Source organism: Rhipicephalus microplus, chromosome 2 (genome assembly GCF_043290135.1).
Source record: "Rhipicephalus microplus isolate Deutch F79 chromosome 2, USDA_Rmic, whole genome shotgun sequence".
Taxonomy (NCBI): Eukaryota; Metazoa; Arthropoda; class Arachnida; order Ixodida; family Ixodidae; genus Rhipicephalus; species Rhipicephalus microplus.
The window spans coordinates 68508663-68523263 of NC_134701.1; the positions used below are offsets into that span (position 1 = coordinate 68508663).

Sequence of the window (14601 nt, forward strand, 5' to 3'; positions counted from 1 at the left end):
TTTGTTTTGCTAATGAATCACTTTTATTTACGCCCTCATAATTTTCATTCCAGGTTCATTTCTGTGTGTGTGTGGGGGGGGGGAAGAGTAATTTGTAGCGTCATCTTCATTCATCAAGAACATTAATATTTGTTATCCAACGCCCCGTGCCTCTCGCGTAGCTCATGCCTAGCTCGAGTAGCAAACGGGTTCACGTGCTTGCCGTGTCGGACGCTGGCAGCCCCCGCTGCTCTGCTTCAGCCCAGGAGTAAAGTGGCGAGATTACCATGGCGACGCAAGATGACGTCGTCTTACGCCTCGTTTCCACTCCCTCGCTACCGTGATGTTTCCCCGTTCCGTCCAATATCATTGACGTAATTGGTGAAACTTTAGGTTCACACTGTTTGCCAACCTATGCACACGTCACGATTCATACAGAATTGAAGTCAGGCTGTTTAGCACTTTCGTGACCGCGAGAAATTCGGCCGTTCTTGGGTAATCTAAAAAGCCTATTTTTTTATTGGCACCCAAAGTCATGGATGTTAATGTTTTCAAATTGTACAGCTAGAAGTTATCTTTCAAACATGGTGAGTCTAAAACCACAAATTCAATAAAAATAGTATGAAAAAATTCAGCAAACAAAGAACTTTGTAAACATGAACAAAGCAATTTTATAGAACCAAAAACAATACTCCAAACAAGTTAAGCATAAAAAGAAACGGAAATATACATTTTAAGCGGAAGGAGCACACACAATTGTCCTGTAAATAAAAGCACTGTAAATACAGAAGTGTTTGTGTACATAGAATAACATTACCCGTAGCGTCTTTCATGCTACCATGCGAAGCAGTTTCGCAATGCTGTAAAACACAGGTTTGCTATGCATGTTTCACAGAAAACACTTGCTTTCTGTTCAGATTTTCTTTGTTCACAGCATAATTTACAGTTATTGATAAACGTTTTGGCTGGTGCAGTTAGTTCTGAGGAGCTATTCATGTAGCAGCACCAAGATGAACTGTAAAACCTCCAAGAATCATATCTCCCACTGTACATCGGCTTCTGGAAAATATGCGCCCAATCATATTTATTTGTGCTTCTGCATAGATCTTCAATAACATGAACAGTAAAAATTTGGCCCCGTATCTGCATGTTAACCAGCAAATGTCGTCAAAAGACGATAGTCTTGCGTGTGGAGAGATTGAGGAAAACATTTATTTGATGTTCTGCGCAAGAAATTCGGTGAATGGTATTTGAAGGCACTGCGTTAGAGTGCCTCAAGCGTTCAGTGGAGGCGAATGAGTGTATGCAGTCACGTCACACGTGAGACATGAGCGCTATCTATCCGTTTTTTTTGGAAAACGGAGCACGCAGCTCTGAGACGAGCGTGCGTGCCCGTCTCAGAGGTGATAAGGTGTAGAACGCAAGGCGACGGGTGGGTGCCACCACCGTGTCGTCTTAGCAAAGCGTTGAAAACACTCGCCCTTTCGTGCAAGCGTTGCATGGTCTGCGCAGCGTGATAAACACTACGGTCCTTAGAAATATTTATTTATGCGTTTTCCAGTAAAATACGCACATACAGAATATATAAGTGTTGTTATGGTGCCTCAGGTATGCATAATATTGACTTTTTAATTTACAATCACACAAGTATGAACGCTGAACCTTCAACAACAATGGTAAGCGCTGCGGATGGGGTCGGCCGTTCGGGGATCGGCTGGTGCTTTTACACTACCCGGTACCGTTAAGGGTGGACAGACAGACAGACAGACAGACAGACAGACAGACGGACGGAAACTTGCGTCGAAGGTCCCCAAGAAAGACTAGCGTCTTTAAAAACAAAAAAAATGGCCCGAATCTACATCTTACCCTGGAAATGTCGTCGAAAGACGATAGCGTTGCGTCTGGAGAGAGTAAACAAAACGTTTATTTGAAGTTCTTCGCAAGAAAATTGGTGAATGGTATTCTGAAGGCGCTGCGTTAGAGTGCGTCTAGCGTGTAACGGAGGCGAACAAGCGCCTCTAGGCATGTTAGGCATGAGCGCCATCTGGCAGTTATTTTCCAAAACGAAGGCGTGTGGGACTGCGGAGAAAGATGCGCGATGGTCACGGAGGTGATAAGGTGTAGAATGGAAAGCGACGGGAAGGTGCCACCACCGTGCCGTCGTAGCAAAGCGTTGGAAACACCTTCTTGACGATCGCGTTGCACTGTCAGCGCAGCGCGTTAAACGCTACAGTCCTTAGAGTTACTTGTGTGTGCCTCTTCTAGTATAATGACAGACATACAAAACATAGACACGTTGTTATGGCGCCTCAGATATGCGCATTATTTGCTTTTTAATTGACAATCGCACAACGATAAGCGCTAAACCTTGAGCAATATTGGTGGGCGCTCTGGATGGGGTTGGCCGTTTGGTGCCGTTTGAGGAATCGTTAGAGCAGACAAACAGACAATTGTACAGACAGACAGGCAGACCAAATTTTTTCCGTCTAAGGTTCCCAAGAAAGACTATCGTCTTTAAAAGTCGACAGCACTCACGAAGCGCCGCGCGGCACTAAGTAACGAGACTCGAAGGTTTCCTCCGGGAAGCCTTCGTGCACGAAATTGCACTCCCTGCGCTGCCACTGAAAAGTTGTCCCGCCCGAAGGAAATGGACAACATGAACATAAAAGCTGTAAGCTTCAGAACACTTCGGATCATCTCACACCGACGCACGTCGGCAATAACGCGGCTCGAGCACGAAAAAAAACCTTACCGGTGGACTATCGCTGATGTTCCAGGGTGGTTAGACGAACTCTCGTCGTCTGCACTGAAATCAAGAGTGTCGATGTCGTATTCCGAGCCTGTGCTGTAGTCGTCACTTGATTGTTCCAGTCCAGATGCACGCCGATCCCCCAAATTCCCCACTTTCGTGAAGCTTTCTCACGCGACGTCAACGCCATGATGGAAACTATGCAGGTTTACTCGAGCGCATGCAAAAACGCTTTAAAATCACCACGCGGCGAAAAAAAAACATAAAAGCGGCGCTGATAAAATAGTTTTTTACACGTTACATAGCACAACGGTGCCCAAAAGCGTTCAAAACAGGGCAAATATACAAGTTGTTAACATCGAAAACACACTATCGATGGGGATAGGGGGTTCACGAAAGTTTAAGGGGTAGGATGTGGTGACTAATTCAGCTTTGTCCACAACCGTAAGTTCGTGGCCGAATCATCGAGGGAAGATTATGGTCACTCGACTAGAATACATTCGCGCGCACTGAGCACTTTGGGAGACCTGGCACCTAAATAATAGTTCTTTGTGGGATGGCTAATGGGCCAGAAACCCATTGTATCTCAGAAATACTCACTAACTATTGTTAGCACTCCACCGTGAAACTCTCATCATTGAAACCTAAGATGAACATCACTAGCTGCTACCAACAAAAGGACGAAGAGTGCAGGGTGACGACGCAATTGATTTGAAGCGGCCGGTTAGGTCATATAACAATGGGGCAGCCTTCACTGTAACTTATCATACATAAACTGAACCATTTGAAAAATTATGCTATAACTATGTGGGCCGATTAATAGCTGTGCGGCAACGCGTAGACATTCTGCCATCAGCAATGGAGGTAATTGGGTGGCAAAGGCGGCTGACGAGACATCAATGCTGCCTTCTATTCTATCTTTAACAATATGTGCGCGATTACTGAAATGCCCTATCAATGAGTACAATGCTTTGCGTCGCACGTCTTGAACACTGGAGCTGTTTCAGCCCAAAATTTTCGTGTACATATGATTCGGGCGACAAGTGATTCATATGAACATGGCAATATATGTCGGTCGTTAAAGCAGGCAGCTAAAACGGCGCTCTCATTCCGCACAAAACTTTTTGATTGTTTGAACATTGTGAAGGCTGAGTCGTAAACTGCCTGCACGTCAGGCACATGCATGCGTGGGGTTCTATTTGAGGGGGAATGGTAAAAGGAGCATTGCTGCCTCCCTTCAACATTAGGGGACACATTTTGCGACGACCCTCAAATGTGATACCGGGGCTCACTCCCCCCCCCCCCCCAGTTTTCCCCACTCCCTTTTCCGTGTGCATTCCTACGACATATGCATCAATGATCAAGGTTATACGGCAGTAAATGGAGCGTAACGAGTACACCAATGGCCGCGTGGTCTGCCAGCTTGAACACGTCGTCAAAGAAGTAAAAAGAACCCCGAAATGCTTTTCGAAAAAAAAAGTTACGTTGGCGGTGCGTAGTTCCGTCTCCTTTAAAAATGTGTACTCGCTATGGTTGATTAAACTTCATGCACGAGAATATACATCGTGCCAAAAAAACTAAACAAAAAACTGGTTCCTGTGGCCATCAAAATATTGAGGACTAACAGCACGAAAACAAAAAGGATAAAGGAAATTTGTTTCCGCACTGTTAGTTTAACGCATGTAAAACTATCACGACCAAAGCTATATCTGATTTCTTCTGCACAACGCAGCAAAAAGGAGTGATGGATAATGGCTGGATTCGTGGACTGCAGAACTACGGACGTTGTGGGTGCAAGAACATGGTCAAGGGCACGTCGTTTAGGCATGCTCGAGAGCTGAAAACAGCTCAGTGGTTATGCCTCACACTCACACTTCAGAGGTCTCAAGTTCGTTTCCTCGCGCCGGGGCCTTTTTGCTGGATTATTTTATTTCTTGCATTTTCATGTATATTGATACGTATACGTATACGGTGGGTGATGGCGACGCCGATGTTGACGTCGACGCCAGCGGCAAAATTCAGCCGAGGGTGTCCATAAATTTTCTGTCTCAATAAAAATAAGCGGCGTTTTGATGCGCATGAAGTTGTGTCCTAAATTTTTCAGCCTTAGAAGCCACTGACTTCGACTTCTGTATGGAATGTTGCTCTAGACTCATCGTGGTCATCATTTGTGGCATATCTTACGCCTATCCGTCATCATTTGTGGCATATCTTATGCCTATCGCACGACAATAGCATCTCCATATGATATCTAGTTGACCTTACCTTGTGTGATCGATTTCGCGCCAGCTAATTTACAAATTTTATCACTCGGCTTAATGCTGCACATTAATTGGCTGTTTGCCATCTCCTTACATCAATTCTATTGCTCCAACTTACCATTGCGTATCTGCTCTATGAGTCACGCTGCTTACCCCATTTCATTTTTCTTGAGCCGCAATGTCAGCTAAATAAGAAACCAGACGAACCTGTTTCTTCTCTATTCTATTGTACTATACTTCCGTTATGCTTGCCATTTCCCGTTCTATTGTTCCCGGCGTTGTTTTTAAATGCAAAATTGTTGAGTTAGTGATATAATCCTTATACTTTAGGTTGAAACGCTGTGTTATGCTAACGAAAAAGAATAGGTTAGCTTGAGGCAGAAGGCGGTAATCACCCAGGAGATCACTGATCAGTATAAAACAGATTCAGTCTCAGCTGCTTTGAAATGACACATTGTTATCATGATATTAACTTCTTTATTTTCGATCAACGATAGAAGAGAGTGTGGGTAAAAGTTTTTTCAAACACAACCAACCGGACAGATGCACGCAGCCACTTGTGAAATTCAGCCATCTGTAGCACCAACGCCACAAAAAAAAGACCACGCAGAAAAAAAAAGTTTCGCACCCAAACTGAGAAAAAATGATTACAAATTTCATACAGAAAGTCGCCAACGAAAAATGAAAACTGCCTCACGAACACATCAATCTTATTTACTATGTTAGCCTGGATTGTTGAAAGATTCGTGGAACATCCGTCGGGAACATACTCGTATTTTGCATTTGGTATTCGCTTTTAATTGTTGAAATGAGCTCGAAAGGGTAGGCAATAGTTGGGATATGTTCTACATAAAATTGTTCCTACAAACGGTGATTAGCATTCACTGGTTTTCATAATGCCCTCGTTATGAATGCATGTCTTCCTAGAATGAATAAGTCAAGGAAAAACTCAAAGCTTGCCTTCATATCTTGTTTGAACGCAAGAGATCTCGTAATTAGGGGCAAAGCTCCTTATAATGGCACCCGTTCGTCCCCCGTAGTATGTAACAAGTATAACATTTTGACCTCCAAGGTGATGCCGGTGAGAGACTTCTTCTGTGCGTTGTTGAACAATAAAAAAATAGTGCTCAATTTACATGTCAATGGCTGCTAATGGGGAATGAGAGACAGGAGCATTCGGCTTTTAGTTAACGCGCAGGCTGCGATCGCCATTAGCAGCCATTGGTATGTACATTGAGCACTATCTGACAAGAAAGGGTTGCTACGTTATACTCACTGGGTGTAACCTCCTTAGCTTTAGAAAGGTTTAGCGAGCGTTGAGCCACAGTGCCATGAATAAAATGAACTTGTATATACCATGATTGAACTCGAGGTGGTTAAAAATGGGAAGTAGATACGAAGCGCAAGCCGTAAGAAAGTAAAACCCGAATTCTCCTCCTCTCATTTCCCATTAGCAGCCATTGGCATGTACATTGAGCACTATCTGACTGAAAAAGTTTGCTACGTCATACTCGCTGGGCGTAACCTCCTTGGTTTTCGAAAGGTTTAGCGAGTATTCGGCCGCAGTGCCATGAATACAGTGAACTAGTATATACCATGAACTAGAGGTGGTTAAAGGTGGGAAGTGGTCCCGAAGTGCAAGCCGTAAGAAAGTGCGCATGTGCCACCTCTCGTTTAGTCCTTGGAATGTCCGCTGGATGGCGGTGCTTCTATATGGGGAATATATGATAAAAAGATGCGAGATGGTGGTACTTGGAGTGTTGAATAGATGGACGAACGGACACATAGACAGATGCATCGATGGACGCATGAACGGACGCAGGGGCGGCTGCATGGACGAATGCAGGGACGGACGCACGGACAGACGCACGCACGGACGGGCTGATGGACGCATGCACGGTCACACTGAAGGACGCATGGAGGAAAGGAAGCAAGAACGAATGGACGGATGAATTCTTCGCCCCACTCTCCATCATTCACTCCGTGGATATGCTGCCATTTTTTTTAAATGGTAGACAAACGGACTATATATTTTTTTCAAAAAGAAACCAAAAGTATGGGATCTACATTGTTCATTAAAATGTCTTCCATGAAGTCTTTCGAGATTTATAATGTCATCATACCCCATAAATAATAAAAATGAAGAGAAAATCACTTCCCAAGCACTCCGTACAGATCTTTACCGAGCGAAGCTAAAACTTGCCGCCACAGGTGGTTTCAGACAGCACAGCCGAAGCAGCTCAAAAAAATGTTTCCCAAGCACAGGCGTCGGCAACGCCAAACACGTTTTGGTCGTTCACTCGCTGACGCTGCTCTGCCTACAACGCCAGTTCTTCGGCTCACCATTGTCGCTTTCATTTGGCTCGAAAAGCTGCCGGATCACCGATGCGCAGTTTCTGCGGGCGGTTCACCTCCCGGGACTGTTCTTGTGCGTCCATGGGCTGCATCATCAGCGTGGCGAACATGAATTCTCTCGTGGATAAACCATCGCCGCTGTTCTTGGAAAGTTTGCTGCTATTCAGGCATACGTATGACCCCTGTTTGCCCCTTGCAAAAACTGTACTTTGAAGCTTCCTGTTATACCCAACTTTTGACGCGCACTTGAGCTGGTGATGTTATGTTTGTGTACATCTCTTTTTGTTTATATCGTTCCTTTGTCTGCTGCAATAGACCAATTTCACCGGGCACACGTCATGAAATTGAGGTGGCAGTGCTGTCGGGTGTTTGGTTTCGCTTGGTAGGCAAAAGTTAGTGCGCCTACCACAGCTGCTGCTGTGTTTTCGTATGATGCGTGCGCTGTGTGTGGCTATGCAAAGAAAAAATGGTGTACCGGTGAGCGTTCCCTGTTATCTATGCCAGACGTCACAAGAGAGACAGGTCAATTTATTTTTTCAGTTTTCAGCTGATGAAAACCATCGCAAATCAGCCGCAGCTGTGAAACACGAGAACTTGCCTTTAACGCAGCTTCATCGGTTATGTTTTGGAGTGGCTTCCCCAGAAAAAACGATTAGCTCTCTCAGGCGTTGAAATAAACCGTGGAATTACGCTTTTTAATAAGCTGTGGAGCCACATTGTGCACGTTTACCTAGAAGCTTGGTAACACTATGGATAGCATTGCCATATACGATGAAGTTTAACGGTTGCCACTGTTGATATTACTGAAAAAGTCTTCTACACGACAAAACGATATCGTCATACTGGCGTGAACAAAACGTGTCACTAGGGCATCGAGCCGACGATCAAGAAGGTGTTTTTTTCTGCGTGCGTATGGCTCATTTAGGTAGCAGTGACCAAAAGGATGACTTAAAGGGTGCCTTTTCTGATTACATAAGGCTGCGATATCGCATGTTATTCAACTATACCAGGTAGGGTTGTTTTGGCTATGGGGCGCTTCAAACAATTTTCACGTCTGCGTGATTTCACAAAAAAAATCACTAGAGAAACTTGCTGAGTCATTCTACAGTCCGTACGCCTTTTGCGGCGTCAAATTGAGCGTAAGAATTGAGGCGCGGACCTTACATATATGCAACCATATTGCTAACAGCATGTTGTTGACGCATTTTCGCAGGCGTATTGTAGATGAAAGTGTCACCAAGGTCGTCCTTGTTGTTTGCATGATAAACTTCTCTGGCTCATTGGTTATATGTGAGCATTTATGATAAATGTTCGTGCCTACGTATTTTCACACCACGCATCTGCATATTGTAGCCTAGAGCCTCCTGCGGCCGTGGGTCTGTCCTTGCACTAGTGAATATTAAAATGTGCAAGTGCAACGTAGACTGCAACAACAACGATGACATTCCACAAAAAGCTATCTATCTGCCATTAAGACACCTCACATATTTCGATATGAGGTAAACTAGAGATACATGTCAACATAGCTCATTTGTTCATTTCGAACACCTTTACCACCACTGGAACTTCATCTGTCGCGGCCGTCGCTTTTAAACATAAGAGAAGAGTTGCGATGCCTATTTTCGACGGCAGCTTGTGCACCTGCTGCACCCGTCACCACGTGATAGGCTATTGGCGCGCTTTTAGCTGGAACGACTAGGCGGAACCAACGCCATGACGTCACTCGGCACCTACCGTGTTTACATACATGAAGTACGTCAATATTATAACGTTCACATTTGTTTACAAACTTACAGAATACATTTGTAGTAGTGAAACGAAGGGGGATCACTGACGTAAATTGAGAACAAGAGTGGTCAAGCAACAGCCCCTCGAGACATTGCGATGTTGGTCATCATTATGCATAAAGTAAAAAAAACGGCAGGAAGGGAAGAATGAAACCTTGCGATGAAAAAAAAATCCTTAAACGGAGGTTGTGTAACCGAGCGAACGTTTTGACAAGTGGACATTTCTTCTTCAAGGCTAGAAATGCTCTAGCCTTGAAGGAGAGAAGTTTTTTTTTCAGAATGTTGGCTCGGTCACACGACCTCCGTCTTGAGATTGTTTCATGTGAATGAAGCGAAATTAAAAAAAAACAACCTGAATAGTGTAATGAGTAGGTTTTTTTGTAGAAAATGGGACGAGACAAAATACTTTTTCCTTGAGGAATTTATAAGTATAAAAATTATTGAATATAAAGAGGAATTTATAAAAAACTTTCTCTGGAATGCTTGAGTCTTGTCACAGAAAATAAAGGCCACAAGAAGTTTTTCTAATAGCTTTTTAAAGTTTACTCACAAGGCAAATGGGTGCTTTTTTTTCAGAATGCTAATGGCGAAAAAGAAACAGGCACAAAAGGATGAATATAAAATCCCTAATGCATTTCGTAGGCTGTATTGCAGTTAGAATCGGAATAGTTTTCCCGCGGCTTTCCCTATTAGAAGCCGTACATATATACGCCATCACTTTAGCATTATTGAACTGTGGCCTGTTTTTCCAGCTCTGTTCACTTCGCTACGCTTACACTGAAAAAGATAGCAGCACAGAATATCAATATGAATATATTTGAAAGTGTTGCTCAAAATACGTGCATTTGGGATAAGTTTCACTGATTGGGAATTTTTTTATTTAACTACAAAATTAGCTGTTTCTCCTTGTAGACACCTATATGACTGTTGACAATAAATTTGAATTCAGAAAGTTTCTCAACGTCTCTTAATTTTCCACCTGTAGTTCACAGTGCGTGGCCCTGCCTTGATTGTTTATCAGTACTTAGTTCGAGCTACGAGTTTGTGTCGCGTCTGCGCGTACGCAAAAGATGTACGGGGGCTGATACATGCCGCAGCTCGACCTTGGGAAATCGTGTTGTCACTTTTGCAGCAGCGTAACTTATGACGGTCTGAAACATGTACCTACATATGCTCCTAAAACTTTTTTCTTCAGATAACCTGGAGGACCACGGTCGCAGCCAATTGGTAGCAAAGGAGACCGCTAAGTTGCACCCAGTAGCAGGTAAGGCTGCAATGTGTTCTTTCTAGGTAAATGACGAAGATGCTCCGACCACCAGTTATGTTCTTCCTGAAAGGAAAGAATCGAGCAATATATATCAGTGGGTGCGTTTCGGTCTTGGAGATAGTGTAAAGCTATACTAATAGTTAGTTTATATTTAAATGCGAGGTAGTTCTTTGACTAGCCTGTGTAACGTTGTCTGTCTGAGTCTTCATGCCAGCGCACCGCACCGCCTTCACCCCGCCGCCATTGTTGGAATGGTGCCAAGTAGGTCAAGTCGCAGCTGCGCGTTGAAGTCACTTTCTCCCTCACCTGCAGCAGCTGCCGGCTCCTCCCAACACACCTAGGTGGCGTTGCTCCTCCGCCCGCTCGCAACACATCCTTTCTAGCTTCACCCTCTCCGCCACCCGTAACGCTCAACCGCACGTCAAGAGGAAACAATCTTCCGGCTCGTTGATCTGCGATTAAACTTACACGAAACCCAACCCGCCTCCCATGTCTTTGCGTTTTAAAGAAACCTTTACTCGAGCTAAGGCTACACGGAGTTTTGCTTCGAACGGTTCTTCCAGCACCCACGTCGGCGCCCATTTCAGTCGGGTCAACCGCGTGCGCACCACTGCTGCTTCACATTCCATCAAGTTTCGCTTCGGAGAGATAGTGTAAATTTTATTCTTGATAGTCAATATTTAGATAGCTAAATTTATAGATAGTCTATGCTTGAAACCTAACGCGTTTACAATTTATTGTTCTTTTCGTAGCTCCGAATGTTTATATAGAATTATGTGGCATCAAAGTGCATTTGCACCTGTGGATGTTGAAATCATCGACCTTGAATGTGAACCGTGAAAGGTTTGAAACGTTCTGACGTAAGACTACTTTATGGTACGAGGGAATGCTGTTCACGTTCAGAATTCTTGTTAGACTTCATTTGTCAGCTAAATTCCGCGAAGAACACAAGTATATATTTTTGACCTAGCATTATGGTCGGGCAACAAGCACATGTAAGCATGCAGCATTAACCCATGTTCGCTGACTTTTATCTAAATTGATGAGGATGCAAACTTTGTTTTTGTGTGATGCCCCACGTAACTTTGTACTTTAGAGGAACACTTGTAGTGGCTCACAAACTTTGCATTGAGTAGCGGGTGTAGCGAAGCCTCCGAACTATGAAATGGGTCGAACTCTTGAGTACCTTCTAGTGGGGCTACCCAACAAGGACGCCGCTCGCACTGAGAGCCCGTGCTTGGCCGTTACTGTCGCCATTGTGCTTGCTCGCTGTGGACCGGCTATTAAACGCCTTAACATTTTGGTGGAGAGTGCTGTGCCCTTCAAACATCTTCGGTTCACATTCGATGCCCTTGGAGCTTAGATCCCGTACCGTGCCTTCAACCATGCAACAAGACGCCGCCCAGCAAACGCTTCCTCCTGCGCCGACGCCATGTTCCGGTGTCCCCCGCATCCGCGACCCACCTGTCTTCACCGGCGCGGATGGCACCGACGTCGAGGACTGGCTCGTCATGTACGAACGCGTCAGCGTCCCCAATCATTGGGACGAGGCAGGCAAACTCGGCAACCTGGTTTTCTACCTCGCGGGTGTGGCCGGCATGTGGTATAACAACCACGCGTCTGATTTCGCAACCTGGCCCGATTTTAAGACCGCTATCACCAACGTTTTTGGCCGCCCTGCCGTTCGTAAGCTGCAAGCCGAGCAGCGCTTACGCGAACGCGCTCAGCAGGCCGGTGAATCATTCACCAGCTACATTGAAGACGTCTTGGACCTATGCAAGAAATGCAACGACAGCATGTCCGAATCAGACAAGATCCGGAACGTCATGAAGGGCATTGCCGATGATGCCTTCACGATGCTGCTGGCCAAAAACCCAGGCACAGTAGCTGAGGTCATCACGCTGTGCCAGAGCTACGAGGAGCTCCGCCGGCAGCGTTCGATGACCCGTCGCTCCACACCACGAGATGCAGGGCTTGCAGGCTTGGAGGCGAGCTGTGACCAGGTGGCACTGCTGGCAGACCTCAAGTCCTTCATACGTGAGGAAATCGCACGGCAGTTCTCTCTCCTGCCCTTCGCCCACCCACCGGCTGCTCAACAATCGGCCACTACCATTTTCCCCCCCATCCGCCGAGCGATTGAGCAGGAAATAGCGGAGGTTATGCCTGCGTACCACCCACAACAGCTTCCGGCTCCTGTACCCCCAAGTTACGCCCAAGTGGTCGCCAGGCCGCCTCCTGTCGTTCAAGCGCCCGCCCCACTGACTTACGCCGAAGCTGCCGCACGACCTCCATCCTTTGCAGCGGGTATGCCGGCTACGTATGTTGACGTGACCTCTCAGACTCAGCTCCAGCACCCCCTGCAGCCTTTCCAGCCACCGTTCCGTCCATCGGCTCTTGCGTCATGGACAAGACCTACCCCGGCGAACCGATGGCGCACATCCGACAACCGGCCAATTTGCTTTGCCTGCGGTTACGCCGGCCACGTAGCACGTTATTGCACTCGCGTACAGACGCCCCATATTTCGTCGCCTGTTGCTGGCCAGATTAGGCGTACCTATCACGAGGAAACGTCGTCTATGCCACCGCCAACTCGCCTAGCTTCATCTTCTCGTAGGTCACCGTCTCCACGACGTCGTTCCCCGTCCCCCATGCGGCCAAGTTCAGCTGCTCACGAGCGGGAAAACTAGTCGTCGCAGTCCCCGAGGCAAGGACTGCGATGCTATCGCATTGTGAAAGCCCTCAGAGCCGCCCATCTAATGTCATTGACGTGCTTGTGGACGGTGTTCACGCATCTGCTCTTATTGACACAGGAGCTGCAGTATCTGTTATGGACGAAAAATTTTGCCGCTTGCTTCGTAAAGTGACGACGCCAATTTCTGGATTGTCCCTTCGTACCGCCGGTTTGCATCGTATCCATCCTACAGCAGGGTGCACAGCTCGCGTTGTCGTTCAGGACGTTCTGTATGTCGCCCAATTCATCATCATTCCCGCATGCTCTCATGACGTCATCCTGGGGTGGGATTTTCTCTCCCGCAACGACGCCGTCATCCATTGTGCCGCCGCCGAAATTGAACTCTCCCCCTTCTCGCATTTGACGCCGGAAGACAGTTCTTCGAAAGTGAGCAAGATTCTCGTGAAAGACGATACCATAGTGCCTCCAAGCTCCACGATGGGTGTATCTGTCTACTGCGCTGGACTCTCCGACACAATTGCACTCGTTTCGCCATCCGACCGTGCTTGCCGAAGGAAAGGGTTGCTAGTACCTTTCGCGACAGTGCAAATAACCCAGGGCAACGCCTCTATTTTCGTGACCAACCCATCCCCGTACACTGTTACTTTGGTTCGAGGGGAATGTCTCGGCAGAGTGGAACCAGTGGATAACGCACAAGTCCTGGACGTACCTGATGACTCGCGTTGTCCCCATTTGCGTACCATCAGTGCTGTTTCCACTTCTGATTCGTCATCTCCTGATGTATTTGGCCCTTGCATTGATGACAACCTCACGTCGGTACAGCGTTCCCAGCTTCTGAACCTGTTGCGAGAATATCGTTCTTCTTTCGATGTCGGGCGAAGTTCTCTCGGTCGTGCGTCCGCTGTTACGCATCGTATCGACACTGGTGCCCATCCACCATTACGGCAACGTCCCTACCGCGTGTCGCCTGCTGAACGTCGGGAAATTAACGAGCAGGTTGATGATATGCTCAGACGCGACGTTATTGGGCCCTCGGACAGTCCATGGGCGTCTCCTGTTGTTCTTGTTGCGAAGAAAGATGGTTCTGCGCGGTTCTGTGTAGACTACAGACGGCTCAATAAGATCACTCGCAAGGATGTTTACCCACTGCCGCGCATCGATGACGCAATTGACAGCCTTCACGGAGCCGAATTTTTTTCTTCTCTCGATCTGCGCTCGGGGTACTGGCAAGTACCCATGGCTGATGACGCTCGACCGAAGACTGCGTTCATCACACCCGACGGCTTGTACGAATTCAACGTCATGCCGTTTGGTCTATGTAATGCACCTGCGACCTTTGAGCGCATGATGGACACCGTTCTGCGCAACTTGAAATGGAACACGTGCTTGTGTTACCTCGATGACGTTGTGGTGTTCGCTCCAGATTTCTCTACGCACCTCCAACGTCTGAAAGAAGTTTTTGCACGTGTCAGCAATGCCGGCTTGCAACTAAATCTGAAGAAGTGCCGCTT

General features: G+C 46.5%; 1 protein-coding gene across 1 annotated transcript in view; it reads left to right on the forward strand.

The window, feature by feature from the left end:
- The first annotated feature begins 10323 nt into the window (after positions 1 to 10323).
- LOC119169862 (uncharacterized) overlaps positions 10324 to 14601 on the forward strand; it is a 225998-nt gene continuing 221720 nt past the window's right edge. The window contains exon 1 of the mRNA XM_075886556.1: positions 10324 to 10395. The gene's annotated coding sequence lies outside the window, so the exon portion shown is untranslated. The remainder of the gene's footprint in view (positions 10396 to 14601) is intronic.